At 43.2% G+C, this 24,155-nt stretch overlaps 1 protein-coding gene across 2 annotated transcripts in view; it reads right to left on the bottom strand.

Moving 5' to 3' along the window:
- LOC126184600 (nicotinamidase) overlaps nucleotides 1-23,525 on the bottom strand; it is a 313,135-nt gene extending 289,610 nt beyond the window's left edge. Inside the window, exon 1 of one of the 2 annotated variants that reach the window (XM_049927043.1) lies at nucleotides 23,417-23,525. The gene's annotated coding sequence lies outside the window, so the exon portion shown is untranslated. Of the gene's footprint in view, nucleotides 1-5,108; nucleotides 5,257-23,416 lie in introns of those variants that run through there. The other variant, XM_049927044.1, reaches the window with a different exon arrangement.
- Nucleotides 23,526-24,155: the final 630 nt, after the last annotated feature.

Raw genomic sequence — 24,155 nt, 5'->3', positions numbered from 1 at the left:
CTATGGCATAAATGCGACCGACACGTGTAAGCACATGTTTTCGCCTGGTATTTTATCTCGTGTGGCAAGTCTCCGCTTGAAGATGATGGGTACGAAATTCATGGAAACTTTGTGACAAGACGCCGCCAACACTCGACTGATCACCTGAGAAGATTTCATCGTTGGAATGTGCGGAGAAAGCCTGCAATCACAATAAAAGTACGTCGGTTGTCTGCATTTCAGGTTTTTATTTGTGATGCATATTTCAGAGCGAAAGCTTCATCATCCGGGTTTCAAAGAATCTTTCACGATCTGGTGAAGCAGATCCAACCGCATAATGCGAGAATCTGCTTCCAAGTTGAAATTTTAAGTTTTCACTGCACAGAAATATCGTTAACAAACAGAAGTACGAAAACATTTTGGGAATGAAAAAACCTGAATGCACCATGCGCATAAGCATGAAGACATTGAGAAAAAACATCCTACATGGACAACCAGTGACGCCGATTCCCTCAATATGCAGGTGCGTCTGCTTCACCAACTCATTATGAAAAACCTCATTTGAATCTTGGAAACCTTGACGTTGGAGCTTTCAGCCTGAATTGCATATCGAAAATAAAACCTTGATAATCGAAATATAGGCAGTCGACTGACTTTTATTGAAAAAATATATATTTTTCACTGTTCCCGTGTGCCACAAGAAGCTATTACGGATCTGTTAAAATCTCTGCATGCCTTCAGGCTAGGACATATGTAACAAAATTTCCTTTATCACATACAGTGTTTCTAATTTTGATTGCTGCTCGTATCTGTAATGTAACTTGACGTTTTCCGTTTATCTCTTTGTTTTTAATTTTAGTTTCCTCTACGAAACACGTAGTATTGATGTTTTGTTCGCGCGCAAATGTAGAAGCTATGGCAACAGCCTGAAACATTTAGAAACTATTAGTGTACAAATTAGTGATTATATTTAACAACGACCTGAGCAGAATAATGGTAGACGTAAGGACAGTAATATGTGAGATGACGAACACTGAACTGCACAACCGCCATGTTTCCTGTTGTGGCAACATCTCCAAGAAGTGGCGAGCGCCATGCTTTTCTTCAGAAGCAATCGAATAGACATCCTTGTTATTCGAAACTTTTATCTACTTGTGAGAGTATTCAGCCTTGCTCTTGCAACATTACTACGTTCTTCATTGTTACAGAAGCACAGTCACGCTTCTTGACGGGAAGCTGTAGTAGCAAAACTAACACTTTCAAATGTTTTCGGGGGGGGGGGGGGAATTCAGGGAAATAGATAATATTAACATGGTAGACACAACACTGTAGAACCTTAGAGTTTATGCGTAACTTAAAAGTTAGGGAGTAGGGGTGGAGGGATAGAGATTCAAATAGTCCAACAGTTCGTGAGAAATGCGTAATACTACCCGGTATTCCACTGGTCTGATAACGTCAGACGACCTGTAAGTACATGATTACAGCTGGCAATGGAAGTGCATTTCAGTTATACACCGTCCCGTAAAAAGGTTCCGAGAATGATTTTATTCATGGCGCTTGTGTGACGTTAGCACAGTAACGATGGTTGGCAGCTGGAACCGTAAACAACTGATGTGCATTCGACCAGTCAGTAGTGAGTAAGGTAGTGTTAAATAGTGGACGTGCGGCCGTAGTGTGTCAGTGTTGTTTCACAAATGGTAATGGAGCAACATCTCTACAACAAGTGTTCAAGAAATTCTCTAGAATATTTTGAAGAAGAGAAAAATGTGTATAAAATTTGTTCCACACACCGTGACACTCGAAATACAACAACGACGCGTGGACGACTGCCATTACTCGATTGAAAGGGAAAAAATTCCTTTCAGAAAAAAAATGATCACGGGTGAGAATAATTGTTGTTATCAATGCGAACTACACGTATAAAACGAGAAACTGCGGAATCGGTGTCTGATGGTTCGACAAGACTGAAGAAGGTGCGAATGTGGCGCCTAAATTGAACATGCCAAAGAAATACCTTTCTGACTGTTTCACATGGTTGTATGAAAGTTTCTTGCGTTGTACTCAAGTGTGTGTGTGTCTAGAGAGGGGGGGGGGGCTGTGCAGAATACCTGAATCAGTAAAACCATCATCTTAACTTTCCTACATTTTTAATAAATCCAGTCTCCAAAGTTTTTGGACTGATGGTTCAAATGGCTCTGGGCACTATGGGACTTAACATCTGAGGTCATCAGTCCCCTAGAACTTAGAACTACTTAAACCTAACTAACCTAAGGACATCACACACAGCCATGCCCGAGGCAGGATTCGAACCTGCGACCGTAGCGGTCGCGCGGTTCCAGACTGAAGCGCCTAGAACCGCTTGGCCACGCCGGCCGGCTGGACTGATGGGTTGCGTTCTCTGACTAGATGTGGATAACTTCAGTTGAGCAGTAGACGCAGTGGATATTGAATATATTTTAGGTGTAAGTGACGCTATCACGAAGTATATCACACTGTCTATAAAGTCTTCGTCACTTTGCCCCTCGAGTTAGAACTAATTAAAATTGTATAAAGAATAGAAATTATTGTTTATTAAAAATGGAAGCTTTGTTAGATCAAAGAATAGTGATTTCTGTGGCGAGCGTCACGAAGTACTTTGCGAGACTGCGTGACTTTGCGTGTTTCGTCGCACTTATTCGGTGATAGCTTCTATAATTTATATAGTTCTCCCTGTCTGCGTCTTACTTACCCAGGGAGAGTGGAAGGCGAGAACATGTTACCAGAAGGCGAAGCACGAAACGTAGAAGGATGTTTGGGCTTTTTGTGGGGATGGTGTCTCTCAGGATACTTCCTAGCGCTCACACGAGATACTACTCTGGACTGTTGTAAGATGCGTGAATATCGTGTTGTGGTTTTCACTACGCGTGTACGCCACCACAAATATGCTGGTTTATATTAAAAGCTGCACTGCCGTCAGATCGGAATTGAACGACGAAGACCGATATTTACTTGTCATCTAACCTATTCTAAGTTAGATAATTTGATGCAAAACGAAATACTGCATTACACAGTAGATATCCCACTACGTCAGAACTAAATGAATAAATGCGTAACTGGAATAATCTTTGTTTAGGATGTCGTAGTTACCTGCGCTGTTTATTCAGGATTTTAAGCTATTATTACGACTGGCTAATTATACTTCTCTAATTCGCAGTCTTTGTTTACAAATGCATTTAAAATGAAAAATAAAGAAGGTAGGGAACCGAGTCTAACGAAATTTCGGAAACGGTAAGAAGTGACAACGTGTGGTGTGGAATAGGGAAAATCCGTTAAGATCCAAGAAACGACTGTACAACTCAGTTAACGCCTGAGGTGTAAATTAAATGAATCATACGCTCTCTGTACGTGCTATTTCTATTGAAGTCATTTATCATCAGCCATGACCATTCCCTTGGCCAGTCATGTGTTACTGACGTCAAGAGTTCTTGCAGAACAGTATCGGTATTCATGACTCTTAGTTACAGCGTCTAGAGCAAGAGGTTTTCTGACAGTTTTGTTGGTGTTGTTGCGGTATTTAGTGTCGTCGTATAGCACTTTATGATCTCCAACTACGACCAACCTAGTTGGCACAATCGGTACGCACAAATAAAGCTGGAATAAAATTTTCTTCTCTTTCAAAACATCTGTAGAACTCCTTATTACTACTACATACTAAAAATAAAAGAACAGGTCTCTCGCGAACACAAACGAGGAATCTGAGAGCTTCTTTTGTGTCCAATTGTTGCCCATCGGGTACATTTATAAGTAGATGAGAGGGTAGTGCCGGAGAACATCTTACGCAATAGTTATAGCACGAAATTGCTCCTGCACAAACCGATATTATTAAAACTCCATCCACGTTAGTAGCACTGCATCTCCTCTATCTAGCTAGACTTAATATAGTATTAAACATATTATTAAATCAGAAGTTTTCCTAAATCAAATTGTTGTTAAAGCCAAGCATAACAGAGGTGTTTTAAGCATTATTTGTGACATTAATATCGAGCCATTGCGACATCTTTCGATAAGCTATTAAACAACAGAACGGAAAGTAGGGATACATATATGTTATTTCGAAAGCCATAACGCAGTAATTTTCGCACACTAGAAAGAAAAAAAGAAAGGACCATTCACTTATGTAGAGAGATCTTTCATTACTGTGGAGAAAAAAACTTCGAAATACGCATAAAAACGAAATCAGTGCTAGGTCTTAAAGGCATGGAAAAGATATTAGGTTCACAAAAGACAAATGGGCAAATAAACAAACCTGAGACCAAAAAGATTGATTAAGCAATCGCATATTGTTACAATCAGTGTATTAACTCATTACCGCAGAATCTTGCTTCTTTACTTATTACGTCTCAATGACAATAACAGTAAGGGCACCAGTCTTAAGCCATTTCTTGGAAATACGAGTTTACAAACATATAATGAACTTGCAATTTGCTAATGCAAATTTTGCAAGTAAATGTATTAGGAAATGCGATGATAGTCGTGACTTATTTTGCATAAATACAATACTCTATATTTCACATCACACTGACATCCGTTGAGAAAGAATAATGTATTTTTGCATCTTATTGACTGTGGAAAATATAACTCCGTTTTCAAAATGAAACAGCTTGTAAAAAGATGTATTGGATTCACGCCTGATGAGAGCCAACTAGTACTCTCGGTATGCAGAAACAATCAGGTGAGAGGTCTGTTTATATAAACAGACTCAAAGTAGAACTGGTGAAAACTCCCTCCATACTGAATGCAGCTAACAAGAGTTTGCTCACAAATAGAATCATAAATAAACCAACATGCTGATCAGCTTTTTTTTCTCAAGTAAAAACTTCGACGTCAGAGGAAGGAGATTTTTTAAAACATTCTAAGCACAGACATTGTTTGAGGAAGCTAATCGGTAGCAGTGATGAAAATATATTTTATGTGGAATGCGACGATATGTTCATGACAATTTTACTGCATAGTACCCTTCACCGACATCTTATAGCTAAAAAAAAATAGCGCGATATAAATCGCTCTTCAGATAAGGTAAACACTTTAATACTGTAACTTATCTCTAATAACAGTAGCAGGGTATTCCAGAACGTATCGGATGTACATACAAATCACGTGACAGCCGTGGGCAGTATCAGGTACTAGAAGCGACACCGCCAGAATGAGGTGTCTCCTAAAACTGATCAGACGCCAGTTTGTCCCGATATCACGAAATTCCAAGTTTCCGCATACTGATCACGCCGTTTTCTAAATGTAATCGCAGTCTTCCCAAACTAAACGCGTGCAGCTACGCTACCAGTGCGCGATTGGTTTGTGAATCTCTTATCAGATACGTCACATTCTGTCGTAACGGCGGCGAAACTCTTTATCTTCTGTATTCCCGTAACGCTACTGTCCACGCCGCGAGAAGACGGAAGCCCCTGTGTGAATGTTTGTTTTGTGGTGCTGTGTATCTAATGTGGGAATAACAAACTGAGTTATAATTCCTTGCACTCAGCGTAAATATGCAGGTTGGACAAAGTAATTAGCGAACCTCCATGTCTGAAATGGATAGACCTAGTATGTGGTTAGTTTCGATATCCAGCAACGCAAATAAGCAATGTCTGTGTGTTGCCTTAGATCATAGGCAGAGAGCTGTTACTAAAAAGAAAAAGGAGGTTGTTCAGGTAATCGTATTCAGAATGGTGCAATTTATGACTTTTTCCAGGATTCAGGGGTGTTATGTCGGATATCAAGTAGCGGGTCGCTGGGTGACTCGTACCTCTCTTCCCCTCGAATGCTGAGACGTGGCATTTGTCATTGTCCTGACTCTTTCTTTAAGGTGCTTCTGTAATAACTATGCGTCATTCCGTGTGATATATTTGAGTGGACAAAATTTGTGCCATTTATTCTCTTTTTGACATGTTATTTACGTCACCTAGCAATTCGGAAATTACTGTTAGAATTATGTAACCTTGCACGACAGAGGAGGTTGCCGTAATGTCATTTTCTGAAAAATAGCTCTGAACCATTTGGCCGAGTCAAGCGGCATAGCGTAGCAGTTGAAGCATAGCCCCACATTCATGTGAACGGCGGGTGCAAATCCGCGTTTCATTTTCTATCGTTTGCCTAAACCACTCAAGGCGAACACCTGGATGGTAAAGTAATTTTAAGTAATCTGCCGAGGATAAAGCAATAAAATAAAAAGACAATGAAATGCGCGTCTTAAAATTCCGCGAATGACATTAAAAAAGAAATGTAATTATACATTACAGATTTAGTGAACAGTATTAGTTGTAATCTCCTACTTTTCCCAGATTTGTGGATTTGGTAGTTTTCGTGACTCATGCAGCCCCTTCCACAAGAGAAACCAAATGCTCATTCCTGCTAAGACAGGATTAAAAACAGTAGTATTTCATTTTTAGTAGTGTTGTAGCCCTTCTTTTTAGGGAGTGGTGGTATAGGTTGTTCGTCCCTCCTCATGTTTTTACAGCAACAAATGCTGCAAAACGTTGTCTCGTTTCTGAATCTTCGGAGTTACGGATGGTATCCAGTTTCTTCATTAATACTCGTATGAGTTAAGAAACCTGTGGAGCGGCGATATTTTTGCTGGGTTGATAGTGAATTGCTTCTTGCCTATAAGCCTTATCTAAAGTTTCAAAATTTCATGCAATTTTTATGTTCGACAAGTGGGCAATTTCCGTCCCATTACTGTTCACAATATCGACAAATGATCTAGTGGAGAACAGTGGAAGTTTCATGACGCTGTTAGTTTATTAAGAACGAATGTGACGCGGAGATGCTCGTCCATCTCCAATGGCAGACGTTACAAAAGAGGCGTTTGGTATCACGGTATGGTTTACTTTTAAATTTCCGAGAAAGTACGTTTCTGGAAGAGTCAGCCAATATATTGCTTCCCCATACGAATATCTTACGGAAGAACTGTGAAAGGTAAATAAATTAGACTGGAGCTCACACAAACAGGCTTACCAGCAGTCGTTCTTCCCGCGCACCACTCGCGACTGCTGGAACAGGAAAGGCGAGGGAGTTCCAGTAGTCACAAAGCACCCTCCGCCACACACTTCACAGTGGCTTGCGGAGAATAGATGTAGACTGGACTCCACCGGGTGTGACAGCTTGATTGTTTAGGAGAGGGCGATGAGTTACCGCAGAACCGCCGGAAGTGATGACATCGGTGACATAATTCCGAACTACGTGCAGAAACCGCACTAGACAACTATTCTAACAATCTGCCCCATTTATGTCGAAAATCAGCAGTAACTCCAGCAAACACGTTTTCTGTCAAGAAAAGTAACGTAAGAAGGGCGTTCAATAAGAACTGCAACATATATATTTTTCCGCCTAATTTCGGATGAAAAAATGCGAAATTTGTTGTGGGACATAATGGAACATTTCCGCTTCAGCTCCTTTAGTTTCATGAAGTTTCATGGATAGGTGGTGGCGCTATACGTAGCGTTCAAAGTGACGTCTGTAACGGAGGTGCATTCCAAGCAGCGAACTGTTATTGAGGTTCTTTTAGCGGAATACCAGAGTATCACAGATATTTGTAGGCGCTTGCAGAATGTCCTCGGAGACCTGGCAGTGAACAAAAGCACGGTGAGTCGTTGGGCGAGGCGTCTGTCATCTTCAAAACAAGATCGCGCAGACCTGTCCTGTCTCCCGCGTACCTGCCGGGTGCGCACAGCTGTGACTCCTGCAGTGTTGGAACGTTCTGACACTCTCATTGGAGATGATCGACGGATCACAATCAAACACGTCTCTGCACAACTGGTCGTCTCTGACAGACTCGTTCACCAGTTGGAGTACTAAAAGAAGTGTACCCGCTGGGTTCCTCTCCGCCTATAAAGAACAACGAGGATCATGTGTGCGGAATTGCTTGCGCGTTGCAAGGCTGATTGTTACAATTTTTTGTCGAAACGTGGGTTCAACACTTCGAACCGACAACAAAACGGCATTCCACAGAGTGGCACCATACCCCCACTTCTCCGAAGAAACAGTTCAGAGCCGCTACCCTCAACCGGCAAAGTGATGGTGACACTCTTATGGGACTATGGAAGGGTTATTCTGTTAGATGCCCTCCATCATGGTGCAACGATGTACTCAGAAGCGTATTGTGCTAACCTCTGGAAACTGAAGAAACGATATCAGCATGTTCGTCGTAACAAAAATGCAAATGAACTTCTCCTTTTCCATGACAACGCAAGGCCTAACAAAAGTCTGCACACCCGAGACGAGCTCACAAAACTTCATTGGCTGTTCCTTCGCATCCACTCTACAGCACGCATCTCGCACCTTCCGACTTCTATCTGTTTGGCCCAGTGAAGCGGGAAGCAGTACATGGACAATGGGGAGGTTATTGATGCAGCAAAAGACGTCGACCAGTAGAGTGATAACATGCGGGCATACAGGCCCTCCCAGTAAGGTTACGAAGGCCATCGCACTGAACGGAGGTTATGTTGAAAAATAGGGACCTGTAGCCAAAAGACTGGGGAGTAATATGGTGTACTGGAATCCTGAATAAAAGCAACCTACTTTCAGAAAAAAATGTTGTATTTGTAAGATGGCAAGAACTATGCCCCTTACATGAAGTCATTAATGATCACCTAACTCACATTGAGCGAACAGTAGGGCTGAACAAAATGACTGACAAGACACAATGCATCTTGTAGAGGGTATAGTATGGACGTAGTGGAATAATTAATGTCTGGTGGTGGTTTTAAAGTAATTCACACGACATGAAAACTTTGTGGAAATGAGTCGATTTACTGGACGCTAGTTTACCCCAGGGAAGTATTTAGAATTGACCATGGCTAGATGGGGAATGGCGAAACGAAGCGACAATAGGCAGCTTAGGGCAGCTCAAGCTCTGAGAAAGCGGTAATGCGGCGTGACCTCCAGCCGCCTTAAGATGAGTGACAGCATAGGTGGTTGACCCTGACGCCATGCTGATGTACCGGGAAACAGAGGGAGAACTTTACGCCTGTTGGTAAATGTCCGTCATCCCGTTTTCTGTGAAACATGCGAGAAAGCCGCGCAAAGCTACGGTGGAACGGTCAACAGAGGTCAAAATATGCGTGTTCGTGACTATAGCAACTTCACGGTGAATTCGCGGTCCGCAAAGCCTGAAGTAAATCAGGTGAAGAGCGACAGCATGAAATACACCAGCCTTCGATGGGAACGTAGGACCAAGGAATTTGAAGTACTCTCCTGGGAGTCAGAATTCTGGAAAACTTGGTGTTTGTGCAGACGCTAACCTTGATGGGTGGCCTGGGAGGAGCTAATTAGGAGAAGTTGAGAGGAAGGGAAATTTAGAGGGAATTTGTTCACTTCCCAGAGCAGGCATTGGTCGGCGCTGGGAAGCGACGCATAATTAACGCGACTTGCGCTGCAATTGGCGTAAGTGATTTTGCTGGAGGGGAAACCGAGGCGAAGAGCAGACTGTGAGAAGTCTCCGTAGAGGTCTTCTGTTCCCAGCTTGCCTAGAGTGCGGACGTGGCGTTCTTGACTCAGCTTGCCCGAGAAAGAGTGAGCATCTCTGCAGTTTAGGACTTAGCAAAGGGAACGATTGAGCCTGGAGATAGGAAGTTTTGGTTCAGCTATATACTGAGCAAGATAGCTAGGAGTGAATAGACGAGCGCAGCCTTGCAGCACCATGAGGTCGGCCGACGTCCACACAACGACGCCGCTCCGCCACGCTGTATTCGGTGATATTGCGCCCGCTCCGGCCGGCCACTGATTAATTTGTTGGATCACGTCGGCAAAGTTTCCACGAGGGTTTCATGGACCGTGTATTGTAGAATTCTTCTCGCACTTCGCATTACGCCTGGGTCAGTCAATAGGAATTACTTTTGAGTATCGCACTTTTCTCCACACAAACGCAATTTATTACCACTGCCTGATAGGAGAGTCTTGTAATGTCATGATTGAAGGTCTTGAGTTAAAATAAATTTGTGCTAATCGACTGCATCTGTTTTCAATCAAGTAGTTGAAATCCCAAGTCACTTTCTTAATTAATTTTATGTTTCACATTTGCATCTGGTGTTGAATAGCCGAATAAAACATCAATGTGCACCCCTTTTTAATTAAAAGGGATCAATTCTGAATAAATTAATGTCAACACTGCCACTGCAGTTCAATCAGGAGTCACAGGGCCATATTACTTTTTTTGCGTTATCCGATATTGCGGCAGTTTGCACTCTCTGTTGATCTGTTAGTCAATTAGTTGGGGTGAACACACGCCAAAACCAGCTAAGTGACGGGTGGAGTGTTACATATTACTTACTGAACCTTCCTCGTATCATAATTATCGCTTAAACCTGTGATTATGAGAGTATTAGAGATATAAAATATAGCATATAAACAGCAGAAAAACTTAAATAAAAATAGTACAACAAAAACCAAACAATCTTGGATTCGAAAAATATTCCGTGCTTTGATATACGGCTTAGATTCGTCCATTGTTTACCAATATGAGACGCATCACGAAAGATTCTTGTGGTAAGCGATGGAAGTGATAAGTTTTCGTTTTCTCTGGACGACTTTGATGGATGAGTACTGTCACCCTTATCACGGCGTTCTGTCCCACCCGATAGTTTTCAAGTCACCTAACAGTAGCCCCCACACTCCGACTGACCCAGTTTCTACGATATTCTCATCACTCATAATCTCGAAACATTTGAACCAGGTTTAATATATAATGAACGACGCAAGTTCCTGTTGACGTGAGTATCATAGAGTTAGGAAAGCCGATGATTTTCATCATAAATTGGACTACAGAAACTCTAAAATATGGCAGGCATTAGTAGAGAACTGCACTGCATTCCTTATTACTAAGCTTTGGCTTCAAACCGAGATTATGAGAAATGAAGAATGAAATCACAATTTTAAAGGTCGCCGAAAGATGTGACAGTGACCTTGCTCGAGGAAACGTACTGATATTCACCTAAACTGACTCACGTAAATACATACATCAAAAAAAGTTTTGCATCACCTCGGTTCCGAGAGTTCCGGAACTTTTTCAGAAAATTAGAATAGAGATCAACATAAACATCATTCCTGCCCTTTTTATTGCTCATAGAAACGACACATTGCATGTTGTACCACCATACAGGGAGACCTTCAGAGGTGGTGGTCCAAATTGCTGTACACACCGGTACATCTAATACCCAGTAGCACGTCCTCTTGCATTCATGCATGCCTGTATTCGTCGTGGCATACTGTCCACGAGTTCATCAAGGCACTGTTGGTCCAGATTTTCCCATTCCTCAACGGCGATTCGGTGTAGATACCTGAGAGTGGCTGGTGGATCACGTCGTCCCTAAGCAGCCCTTTTCAATCTATCATAGGTATATTCGATAGGGTTCATGCCTGGAGAACATGCCGGTCACTCTAGTCGAGCGATGTCAGCCGGACGTTGTGGCCGAGCGGTTCTAGGCGCTCCAGCCCGGAACCGCGCTCCTGCTACGGTCGGAGGTTCGAATCCTGCCTCGTGCATGGATGTGTGTGATGTCCTTAGGTTAGTTAGGTTTAAGTAGTTCTAAGTCTAGGGGACTGATGACCTCAGATCCCATAGTGCTTAGAGCCATTTGAACCATTCGAGCGATGTCGTTATCCTGAAGGAAGTCATTCACAAGATATGCCTGATGGGGGCGCAAATTGTCGACCATGAAGACGAATGCCTCGCCAATACGCTGTCAATATCGGTCGGAGGATGGCATTCACGTATCGACAGCCGTTACGGCGCCTTCCATGACCACCAGCTGCATACGTCGGCCCCACATAATGCCACGCCAAAACAACAGGGAACCTCCACCTTGCTGCACTCGCTGGACAGTGTGCCTGAGGCGTTCAGCCTGACCGGGTTGCTTTCAAATACGTCTCCGACGATTGTCTGGTTGAAGGCATGTGCGACAGTCATCGGTGAAGAGAACGTCATGCCAATCCTGAGCGGTCCATTCGGCATGTTGTTGGCCCCATCTGTCCCGTGCTGCATGGTGTCGTGGTTGCAAAGATGGACCTCGCCATGGACGTCGGAGTAAAGTTGCGCATCATGCAGCCTATTGCGCACAGTTTGAGTCGTAATACGACGTCCTGTGGTTGAACGAAAAGCATTATTGAACATGGTGGCGTTGCTGTCAGGTTCCTCCTAGCCATAATCCGTAGGTAACGTCATCCACTGCAGTAGTAGCTCTTGGGCGGCCTGAGCGAGGCTTGTCGACAGTTCCTGTCTCTCTGTATCTCCTCCATGTCTGAACAACATCGCTTAGGTTCAATCCGAGACGCCTGGACACTTCCCTTGTTGAGAGCCCTTCCTGGCACAAAGTAACAATGCGGACGCGATCGAATCGCGGTATTGACCATCTAGGCATGGTTGAACTACAGACAACACGAACCGTGTATCTCGTTCCTGGTGGAATGACTGGAACTGATCGGCTGTCGGACCCCCTCCGTCAAATAGGCGCTGCTCATGGATGGTTGCTTACATCTTTGGGCGGGTTTAGTGACATCTCTGAACAGTCAAAGGGACTGTACCTGCGATACAATATCCACAGTCAACGTCTATGTTCAGGATTTCTGGGAACCGGGGTGACACAAAACTTTTTTGATGTGTGTAATAGGAAGCAAAGTCGGTGTGGCTGAACTGAGATCCGAATTACAGTCATACAAGATTTTAGTTCAATACGTTATCTGGGTTCCAGCGTTTTACTGAGGCCCATGAAGTGAGTTTTAGCTCGCTGCGGAACGACAAAGCTCACGGTCCATGTTAACAACAGATACCACTACACTCATAGTTACCAAACGCAGGAATAGCACAATCAGTATATTGAGGAAAGGATGTAATAATGGTGATTGAAGAATCTTGCTGCGAAGAGAATAATTTGCAACGTTATGGGCAAAATTCGACTCACTCGGACAACCTGGATGTGGTTTTTAGGCGGTTTCCCTACATCCGACTACATGGGACCCACATCCCACCTCAGTTACACAAATATTTCGAAAAAACGTTCTCACAGTTTCGCGTGGGATAGCACTGGACGCAGACAGGTGGAGTACACGAATTTCGTCCAGTGGGGAAGGCCATCCGGCCGACCTCTACCACTATTATTGCTAAATCTAACATGCCGACCCCGTGGAGAGCGGGATAAGGCCGGAAGCTGGGCACACTTGGAATTAAGGAACTGTTCTCGAGCATCAGTTCAGGGTGGTCAGATCTGAGCAATCTGGTAGCCTAGAATATGATTCCGCAGCCACATAGACTGTTTTATTCCTTTCTCCATTATATTCCTGTATGTATTTTTATTTTTAAATCTTTAATCAGCTATTGAAATAACTATTAACTAAAGTTATAAACTATGTATAGTGTCTTCTGCTAGGATATCGTAAGTCACTACCACTTATTAATATACTTGTTTACACAGTCATCTTTCGTAGTAGGTATGCTTAAGACAAAAAATAATGGGAGTTCAATAAGTACTGCTTCACATTTTTTTTCTGAAAGCACGTTGGTTTTATTCGGGATTACAATACACCAAATTATTCTCCTCTCTTTTGGCTACGAAACACTGTGTTTCAACTTAAGCTGTTCAATGCGACGGCCTCAAGCCACCTTACTGGGAGGGCCTCTGTGCCCACATGGTACCACTCTACTGGTCGTCGTCGGAGCCAATGTCTTGCTGCATCACTAACCTCCCCATCATCATCCACAAACTGGTTACCGTGGAGTGCATCCTTCATTGAGCCAGACACATGAAAGTCGAAAAGCGCGAGATCCGGGGTCAACGGTGGATGAGAAAGAACAGTCCAATGAAGTTTTGTGAGCCCCTCTCCGGTGCACAGACTTGGGTCAGGCCCTGCCTTGTCATGAAGAAGGATAAGTTCGTTTGCATTTTGGTGGCGACGAACACGCTAAGTCGTTTCTTGAAAAAAAAAAAAAGTTTAAATGTGTGTGAAATCTTATGGGACTTAACTGCTAAGGTCATTAGTCCGTAAGCTTACACACTACTTAACCTAAATTATCCTAAGGACAAACACACACACCCATGCCCAACCTCCGCCGGGACCAGCCGCACAGTCCATGACTGCAGCGCCTGAGGCCGCTCGGATAATCCCGCGCTGCGTTTCTATAATTTCCTGAGTTTATAGTTGACCATGATGGGGGACATGAAACAGAATAACGCCTTCAGAGTCCCATGAGGCAGTCGCCGTGACTTTTTATCTGTTGTGGGCGCGGTTTTGAACTTTTTCTTCGGAGGAGAGGTAGTGTGGCGCCACTCCATGCCGTTTTGTTCCCGGTTCGAAGTCATGAACCAGTGTTTCAACGCCTGTGACGATGTTCGACAAGAAATTATATGATCAGCCTCGTAACGCATAAGCTGTTCCTTACAGATGGTCCTTCATTGCTCTTTATAGCCGGCGAGGAACTCAGTGGGCACACAGCTTTTAGTACTGGGGGACGAGTGTGTCAGCACTGCCACCAGAGACGTCCAGTTGTGCAGAGAGGTGTTTTATTGTGATCCGTCGATCACCTCGAATGAGAGTGTACACACGTTCCAACACTGCAGGAGTCTTTGTGCAGCCGGCCAGTTCGCGGGAGATCGGAGAGGTATGCGCGACCTTGATGCGATGATGACAAGACACTTCACCCAACGACTCACCGTGCTTTTGTTCACGGCCAGTCTCCGTAGAAAATCTGCAAGCTCCTGTGAATATCTGCGATGCTATGGATTTCCGCCAAAGGAAACTCAAATAAGCTCTCTGCTTGTAACGCACTTCCGTTACAGACGTCATTTTGAAGTCTACGTATAGCGCCGCCACCTATTGGAACTTCATGAAACTTATAGAGGCTGAAGTGGGAATATTCCACAATGTCCCGCTGCAAATCCCGCATTTTTTCAACCGGAATTGGGTGAGGGAAAAAATATGTGCATTACTTACTGAGCGCCCTGCGTATATTCCTAGGTTGCTAGAGTCGTAATTGGTATTACATACTGGGAAAGATAATTGCTGTATTTTGAGAAAGAGCTAATGAGATGTTGAGGAAATTACTGGAAGTGAATGTATGTGTGTGCTGTTTTAAGCTGCAACTTGTTACACTATTCCCGAAGCAAGAGATATTCTACATTAACCACACAAAAGAGTGAAACCATCAATGTGAAGCGCCATACTGCAAATCAGTTATCTACAGGTAACGTACGAGAGCCACTGAAAAGAAATTATCGCAAAAAGTATATTCTTTGAATACGTGTAAAACCGGTGCTTGAACATAGCAACTTAATGAAGATGCTCTTGCATGATCATACAATAGAGTATATATTTATCTTACATTTGCAGTCCAGTATACAGAAAAGGTAACTGTGGTTCATAGCGTCTATCCGTGCCATAGTGTTTCTAAAATTTAACGTTTACGTGGCTTACGAAAGGTTATCCTCTCTTGTATCTTGTTTCGCTACAGCCTAAGGCAGCATCGTGGTACTGACGAAAATTGCTAGAAAAACTATAGTTTCAAGTGGCTGCACTGCTGTGACCTAATAGAAGGACCAGAGGAAAAAAGTGAGGGCCATACCTTCTAATGTTCCTTTCCAGTACAGTAAAGGCTCATTTGGTTACTTTCAATGATCTGTACTTCTGTCCTTCAGGTCGGAGTAAAGCACTAAATAACCAGTCAGATTTTGACACGATTTTAAAGAGGTGCAAAAATATGCAACTTGTTTTAAATGTTCATAAATAGACAGCAATGCACTTCATCAAAAGCAAAAATGTAGTACGCTAAGAACGCAATATCAATGAGCCCCCCTGAAATCAGCCAACTCGTACAAATACCTGGCTGTAACAATCTGTAGAGATATGAAATGTAATACTCAAATAGGTTCAGCCTTAGATAAGTCAGGTGGCAGACTTCGGCACATTAGTAGGATACTGGGAAAATACAGTCGGTCTACAAACGAGGCTGCTTACAAATCACGTCTTACATGTTTGGGGCGCTGAACTGCGCGGTCATAAGCGCCCGAACAAAGTCCCAATTTTTACGCAGTACAATTTTTTTCAAAGTCCAATCTAGCCACTGTCACGAATGATGATGATGATATGGACAACACAAACACCCAGTCCCCGGGTAGAGAAAATCCCCAACCTAGCCGGGTATCGAACCTGGGACCCCGTGATCCAGTGGCAGCAACGCTAGCCTAGCCACTAGACCACGAGCTGCGGACTCACTTCTTAGAATATAGCGGAAGTATGTGGACCTATACCATGTAGGATTGACAGGGGATATTGAACTTACGCAAACAAAGGCGGGTCTGTTTTACCCGTGGGAGAAAGCCACGAAAATGAAGAAAAACTTTAATAGACAGATTTTTGACTTATGAAGTTTCAGGAACCAGTGTTAACTGAAGAAACTACATGTTGCTCCCGTGGACTAATTACAGAGTGTACTTAAGTATTCAGTCATTCTCCCGCGCTCCATGCGTAATTGAAACGAGAAAAAGCCCTAGCATGTGCTACCAGTGACTAACTGAGCACGTCCTTATCACCACCTTATGCCGTCAATAAAAAGAGTCCACTTCTTAATACTTTTTTTATTACCCGTTTCGGGCATGGTCGATCATCAGAATATCAGAGAAAAATTCAATACAGCACATCTTGTCAAGTGGTATCTATCATAACATTGGTGTTCAAATGTGTGTGAATTCTTAAGGGATCAAACTGCTGAGGTCATTGGTCCCTAGACTTAAACACTACTTAAACCTAAGAACAACACACACACCTAAGCCCGAGGGAGGACGCGAACCTCCGGCGGGAGAGGCCGCGCAATCCGTGACATGACGCCTGGTATTTACTTCACTTTTCAGAGTACGTATGTCGATGTACGAGACAATTAGAGGTAGAATAATTGCGCACATGATAGAAAAGACAGATGTTTCCGTCTGTTTGAAAGAGAAATAATACGATACAAACACGATGTACATTTATCTCAACTAAACTTGTGGCGCCCTGTTAAAGTACAGCCATAAATACGATAGGCTTGTTTCTGCGACTGCCATAACACACTTCCATTGCAGAGCGTTTACTGGCAGTATGTAGCGTACTATTTCTTCTCGGAAGAAAAGTCGAGTGCAGTTTTGTAATCTCGACATTTAGCACCTCAGTAACGAGTTCCAGAATGTGAGGGAATGATCGCATATGGTTCGCAGGAAAAAATTCAGAGAAGAAAGGCAATAGGTACCAGAGTTGCAGACAAAGCGAATTGCTCTGCGCCCATAACTAAGCGAATTGCGCTACGCCCTTAACTGAGGTTGTCAGTACTTACGAAAATTTCTCATAAAGCCTTTCTCAAACTGTGTGGTGCACCTTTCATACCAACCATCATTAGGGCCCGGATCTTAATGAGAAGTCAATTTTTTCCCCTTAACCTTAAGGTGCAGTCTACAACAATCTGTGCACGCATCCAGGTACTGTAGTAGAAAAATGTATTTTTACTGTGGATTTTAAAGTCATATTTACACCATTTTATTCATAGGTCACATTTCGGCCAACTTTTGCCAAAAATGCATATATTCCTCGTAAGTTTAAGGATAAAAGAACAAAAAGATGAAAATGTTGCTCATATGACAATGTTTCGGGTGATATTGTCACAAAGAAACACAACAGTTACTACAAAGCGTTATTCATCAGGACTATAACAGACAAGCAGAGTTAACACAAGGACTATAGTAGACAAGTAGCGTAACACAATAGTCGGTTCGCTTACGTAAGACATGGTTGCGCGCGGTCGACAAAAAGCTCTCGAAGACAAGAAAGGCGGATTCCGAAGTAATAAATATTGAACACGTGGTCACACTGTTCAGTTTGAATTCAGATTCAGTCTGGTTCAACATGCCGAAAGTAATTTATTCCAACAACATGAAGTTGCGAGGTTTTGTTCGTGATTTTGGAGAGAAGTTCTTCAGCACTGACGGAGAAATATTGTTTTCTAAACTATGTAAAATTAAAGTGAGTGCAGAAAAGCGTTTAGGAAGAACACTGTAATACGATCAGTCGCAGCAGCTGTGTGAAGATAAGTGCTGAAAATGATAGCAGACAAAAGCAGACAGATCCATCATCAATCGTGCAAAAATTCTTCAAGCACTTGTGTGAGATGATGGTGTCTTACAACATCCCACTGGAAAAGCCAAAGAATCAACGTTTCGGACAGTTCTTGGAGAAGTACACAAAACATTCAGTTCCAGATTAATCTACATTGGGTGCTACGAGGAGGTGCTCAACAAAATAGGAATTAGTGTGCTGACGTAAGGTCTGGGTGTCCATAGACGAGACCACCGATGTGGGTGGAAACTGCGTTGCAAACGTTGTTGTTGGTGTACTAAAAGTTGACGGGCCTGAAGAAATGTTGTTCCTAACGCGGGAAGCTCTCGAAGGAGCAAACAGCTCGACAGCTGCCATTTTGATTGGCAACTATTTGAAGCTACTGTGGCCGGATAGTGTGAACAGAGGCATCGTTTTGCTGTTAGTAATATATGGTGCTTTATACATGGCTAAAGCAACCAAAGGACTTCAGATTCTCTTTCCCTGTATAGTTTACGTCACTTGCCTTGCGCCTGTGTTACACAGAGTTGCAGAAGAGGTGCGATCACACCTTGATGTGGACAAATTAATTTCCAGTGGGAAGAAAATCTATTAGAAAGTTTCGCTACGTGTGCAGAAATTCAAGGGAAAAGCGCTTTGCCGGCCAGAGTGGCCAAGCGGTTCTAGGCGCTACAGTCTGGAACCGCGTGACCGCTACGGTCGCAGGTTCGAATCCTGCCTCGGGCATGGATGTGTGTGATGTCCTTAGGTTAGTTAGGTTTAAGTAGTTCTAAGTTCTAGGGGACTGATGACCTCAGAAGTTAAGTCCCATAGTGCTCAGAGCCATTTTTTTTTGACAAGCGCTTTCATTGCCTCTTCCCTTTAAGCTTGTTCTTACACGAAGGGGTTCTTGGCTTAATACTGCTGAGTATTACTGCACCAACTACATAATAATAAAGACTATCTTTTGTGAGCTTGTTATCGATTATGAAAGTGCTATCAATACTGTGGAAGGGGTCCTTACAGGTACCTTGTCTGGAAACTTAGCAAACATCAACGTCAACTTTTCAGTGGTATCAAAAGCCATCACACGTCTGGAAGCTACTAATACTCAACTGTGTGGCGCCCTGGATATTGTGCAACATGTGGAGAGAGATAGGTCGGGATTGTGCTCATGTGGCTGACAAAGTGAAGAACTGTGCAAAATTAGTGTAAGTCTAGTCCGCCTGCTTAGCTGCCGGCACGGTAGCTCAGCGTGTTCGGTCAGAGGGTTAGCTGCCCTCTGTAATAAAAAAAACTGAGTTCATCGATCAACAACGAACTTAAACGGGTGTCTTACGACGCCTGCCCTGAGCAGATACAACGAACGAACGCGAACAAAATGAGATAAAAAAAAACTGGGTGGTAACGTGCTTGCCTCTCATGCACCGGGACCGGGTTCGATTCCCGCCTGGGGTGAAGATTTTTCTTCGTTCTTGGACTGGGTGTTGTGTTGTCCTCATCACAATTTCATCCTCATTATCGGCCGCAAGTTGCTGCCGAACCCGAATGAGACGTCCCGGACAACGATGCCATACGATCATTTCATTTCTAGTGACAGTCTTTCTGGGAATGCCACAAAATTTGAAGACATTTCGTGATTTCCTGCCAGGGAGGTCACAGTTCGTAGTAACTGACGGAAAGTCGTCGAGTAAAACAGAAGTGATTTCTGGCGATGGTTCAAATGGCTCTGAGCACTATGGGACTTAACATCGGAGGTCATTAGTCCCCTAGAACTTAGAACTATTTAAACCTAACTAACCTAAGGACGTCACACACATCCATGCCCGAGGCAGGATTCGAACCTGCGACCGTAGCAGTCGCGCGGTGATTTCTGACGTTCCGCAAGGTAGTGTCATAGGCCCTTTGCTATTCCTCATCTATATAAACGATTTGGGAGACAATATGAGCAGCCGACTTAGTTTGCTTTTAGATGACACTGTCGTTTATCGACTAGTAAAGTCATCAGAAGATTAAAAAAATTGCAAAACGATTTAGTAAAGATATCTGTAGGGTGAGAAAATTGGAAATTGATCCTAAATAACGAAAAGAGTCAGATCATCCACATGAGTGCTAAAAGAAATCCGTTAAACTTCAGGTACACGATAAATCAGCCAATCTAAAAAAAAAAAAATCAGATAAATACCTAGGAATTACAGTTTCGAAGAACTTAAATTGGAAGCAACACATAGAAAATGTTGTGGGGAAGGCTAACCAAAGACTGGCTTTTATTAGCGGGACACATAGATGATGATGTTCAGTTTGTGGGGCGCTCAACTGTGCGGTTATAAGCGCCCGTACAAATTCCCAAACTTTGCTCAGTCCAACGTCGCCACTTACATGAATGATGAGATGAAATGATGAAGATAACAGAAACACCCACTTATCTCGAGGGAGGTGAAAATTCCTGACGCCGCCGGTAGTCGAACTCGGGAGCCTGTGCTCAAGAAGCGAGAACGCGACCGGGAGACCACTTAGAAAATGTAACACATCTACTAAGGAGGCTGTCTACACTACGCTTGTCGTCCTTTTTCGAATACTGCTGCGTGGTGTGGGATCTTTACCAGATAGGATTGACGGAGTACATCGAGAAAGTTCAAAGAAGGGAAGCACGTTTTATATCATCGTGAAATAGAGAAGAGATTGTTACTGAAATCATACAGGATTTGGGTGGGCATCATTAAAAGAAAGGTGTTTTTCGTTGCGGTGGAATCTGCTCGCGAAATTTCAGTCACCAACTTTCTCCTCCGAATGAATGTTTTGTTGTCGCCGACCTACATAGGGAGAAATGATCACCATTATAAAATAAGGGAAATCAGAGCTCGCACGGAAAATATAGGTGTTCGTTTTTTCTGCGCGCTATACGAGATTCGAATAATAGAGAGTTGTGAAGATGATTTGATGAACCCTCTGTCAGGCAGTTAAATGTGATTTGCAGAGTGTTGAAGTAGGTGTAGACGTAGAATGAACCAAACAGGGCAAGCAGTGACTTCGCCGCCTTCAAATACGCTCCTGTGCCGTCTTATGATATAGAGAGCGATTTTTCCAGGTACAAAACTACCTTCAGCGACAACTGTAGATCTTTGAAAACGGGAATCCTGAAAATGTAGCTTGTGATCCAATGCAACAACTCTGCAGAAGTTGAAGATTGATAGGACATGTTAGTTAATTTGGGCTACTTGAAACAAGCGGTGTGCAGTAGTAAAAACGTGGTTTTATTGTTTGGATATGTGTTGTTGTTTTCACTGTACTTTATGTAGCGGTCGCGCGGTTCCAGACTGTAGCGCCTAGAACCGTTCGGCCACCCCGGCCGGCTCAGACTCATATAGACATCTAAAAAGTAAATGCTATTTAGTTTCAAACACTGCAAAAAGTAAGTAATATACCCACAATTTGTTCAGAAATGAATTATGTACCACATGGTATATAAATAACCAACAAGAATGTTTTTAAATAAATTATAAAGTAACGTTTTTATTTTTAAGGCCATATTTACATAAGTTTTTGGCCATGTTTGTATAAGTTTTAGGTCATAAATGCTTGCATAGTTCGCTGTTTCCTCTGTCATTCAAATCCGGGCTCTACTGATCACATCCCGTCGTGTCTTTCATTTCGGTGACTGACGTAAAATGGAATCGAGGAAGGACTAGTATATGCGGAAGTCAACCCGTGCACTTTATTCTGTGTGAGAACGACTTTTAATCATGACAATGAAACTCGTTAAAATTCTTTCCCAGTCTTTTGCAATAAGAACCCTACAGAAACGTGATAAAAAAGTTGGGCGGCTAAGGAGCCTTGCGCGGATGACTCACGCCGTAGAAAATATCTGTCAGAGGCAGAAGAACAGGATAGGCGTCCGTAAGGGGGATCCGAAATCTGAGTTACAGACTTAATTCTGAACCCCCCCTCCCTAGCAAATGACTGACTTTGATACAACTAAGCCGCAAATTTCTCATTTCAAAGTGCAAGGGAAACACTGGGCGCAAGCACTACATAAAAGATGGTTCAAATGGCTCTGAGCACTATGGGACTTAACTGCTGTGGTCGTCAGTCCCCTAGAACTTAGAACTACTTAAACCTAACTAACCTAAGGACATCACACACATCCATGCCCGAGGCAGGATTCGAACCTGCGACTGTAGCGGTCACGCGGCTCCAGACTGTAGCGCCTAGAACCGCACGGCCACTCCGATCGGCCACTACATAACTTGGGCTTGTTTGGTTGTACGGCTGTTCACGGTAAATGATGCCATTTCCTTGGCGCTGTTTTGCGGTCACGACGGAGGCAAACCCTTACGTAACATTGCCGAAACAGAGACCCCAGTCTTTTCAACACAGTGCAAAATGCAGTCATAGAGTTACGAATAGCGCAGTCCAGTTGGCATAACTGAAAAATAATGTGCCAAACTGGGGAACGAGGACTATCTTGGCTGAGTCCTAGGCTACTGACAGACGGTTGTACTGGCCAGTGAGAGTCGTTTTGGAAGATTTATCGTATTCATCTCGTCGAATGCTGTCCCTGGGTTACACGTTACACTTTACCCAAACATTTCAAAAAATGTAGTTTTCAAAACACAGTTTTGTTTTGCAAGTCAAAAATAAAAAAAATGCAAGTCACGAAGACGGTGCAATAATATCATCAGATGTGAAACTGAATAGTCACTTTTTATAGTTTATTTCACGTTTCATCACCTTGAGGAGTATTAAGCAGTGGTTTTTTTGACGGTTGTCTCTGTTGATATCTGTTTTCTGTTTCAGACTGTTACTTTTCATAGTAGCCTAACAGTACTGATATATTTTGATAGAAATATATTTTGCGAATATTTTCTATCTTTTATTTCATAACTTGTTGGAACCATTGGATAGGTAATTTCAGATTTTTAAATAAAAAAGATGACGTCCATATTCGTATTAATAATGTCGAGAGGTGTAGTTAGTATCTACTAATGAAATAGCTTATCTGTTCGGTATCAAAGTAATCTTATCTTAAAAAATGTACGTGAGATTCACGTTTTACGTACTTCCTGTCAAATTAAGTTCTTAGGGCCAACACGTTCTCAAACTCCCGAAATCACTTATACATAAAATGGCAGTTTCAGAATCTTGTCCCCACTTGAGCAAATTTGTGCGGACTCCCATGCGTAACAGTTCCCGAGTGACGTACACTTTTCCAGCTCTACATTCCGCTCTGTTAAAGTTCACCACTTCAGTTCCACAGATACGAATGATATTACTGATGCGAAATGAACGAGAGCAATCCGATCTGTGACAGCGAAATGGACTATCATATTAACACCAGGGGAAGATTACAGCTTACCTGCAGGACTGCGCTTGTGAGTGGAAGTCAGGAACTGTCAGCGAAGCCGGCAAGGCGAGCGGTGCAACTGCTGACGTACCTGCGGCGATCACAAGTTTGAGCTTTTCCGTCGCCCTTGGGACGCTGACAGAGGACGTGACGCAAAATCGCTTCCCTGGTGGGGGCGGAACTCGGTTGCCGCACGAGGCGCCCACGCCTGCTCACACACAAAGCCGCTCCGCGAATAATACCGATACTAAACAACAAGGGGCGTTCACTATTTCCACACTATAGCCTTACCTAACGTTGGGGACGGACCACTTACGCCGGTAGCGCCTCTATTATTACACGACATTGAACAGAAATCCGATTAACGTACATATACAAATCAGCGGAAAAATTCTCCTATCTGAGCACAAAAAGGTTAATATGCTGCTGCTTTAAAAGACTGACTGAAAACTGGGGTACCAGCCGCCTCATTTTATCTTCCACCGCACCTCTGAAAATGTTGCCAGAAATTTTGGCATGCGAACATATACGCGCTCTTTTCAACATGCAACTCACCTCTCACCACTCACGGCAACTCACTCACGCCCACTAGTCACTCATGTCCATCCACTTCCACTTGCATACTCTCACTCACTCATTCAACCCAACTCACTGGCATTATTTCTCTGCCTCTCTCTCTATCTGTGTCTCCTGTCTCACAGCCACAGTCTCCTTCTTTCTGTCCAGCTATTGCTGTCTCCTCTAACTGTCT

The sequence above is a fragment of the Schistocerca cancellata genome, chromosome 4 (genome assembly GCF_023864275.1).
Source record: "Schistocerca cancellata isolate TAMUIC-IGC-003103 chromosome 4, iqSchCanc2.1, whole genome shotgun sequence".
NCBI lineage: Eukaryota > Metazoa > Arthropoda > Insecta > Orthoptera > Acrididae > Schistocerca > Schistocerca cancellata.
The sequence above is the reverse complement of the archived record's forward strand: the minus strand, read 5'-3'. Positions and strand labels throughout refer to the sequence as shown.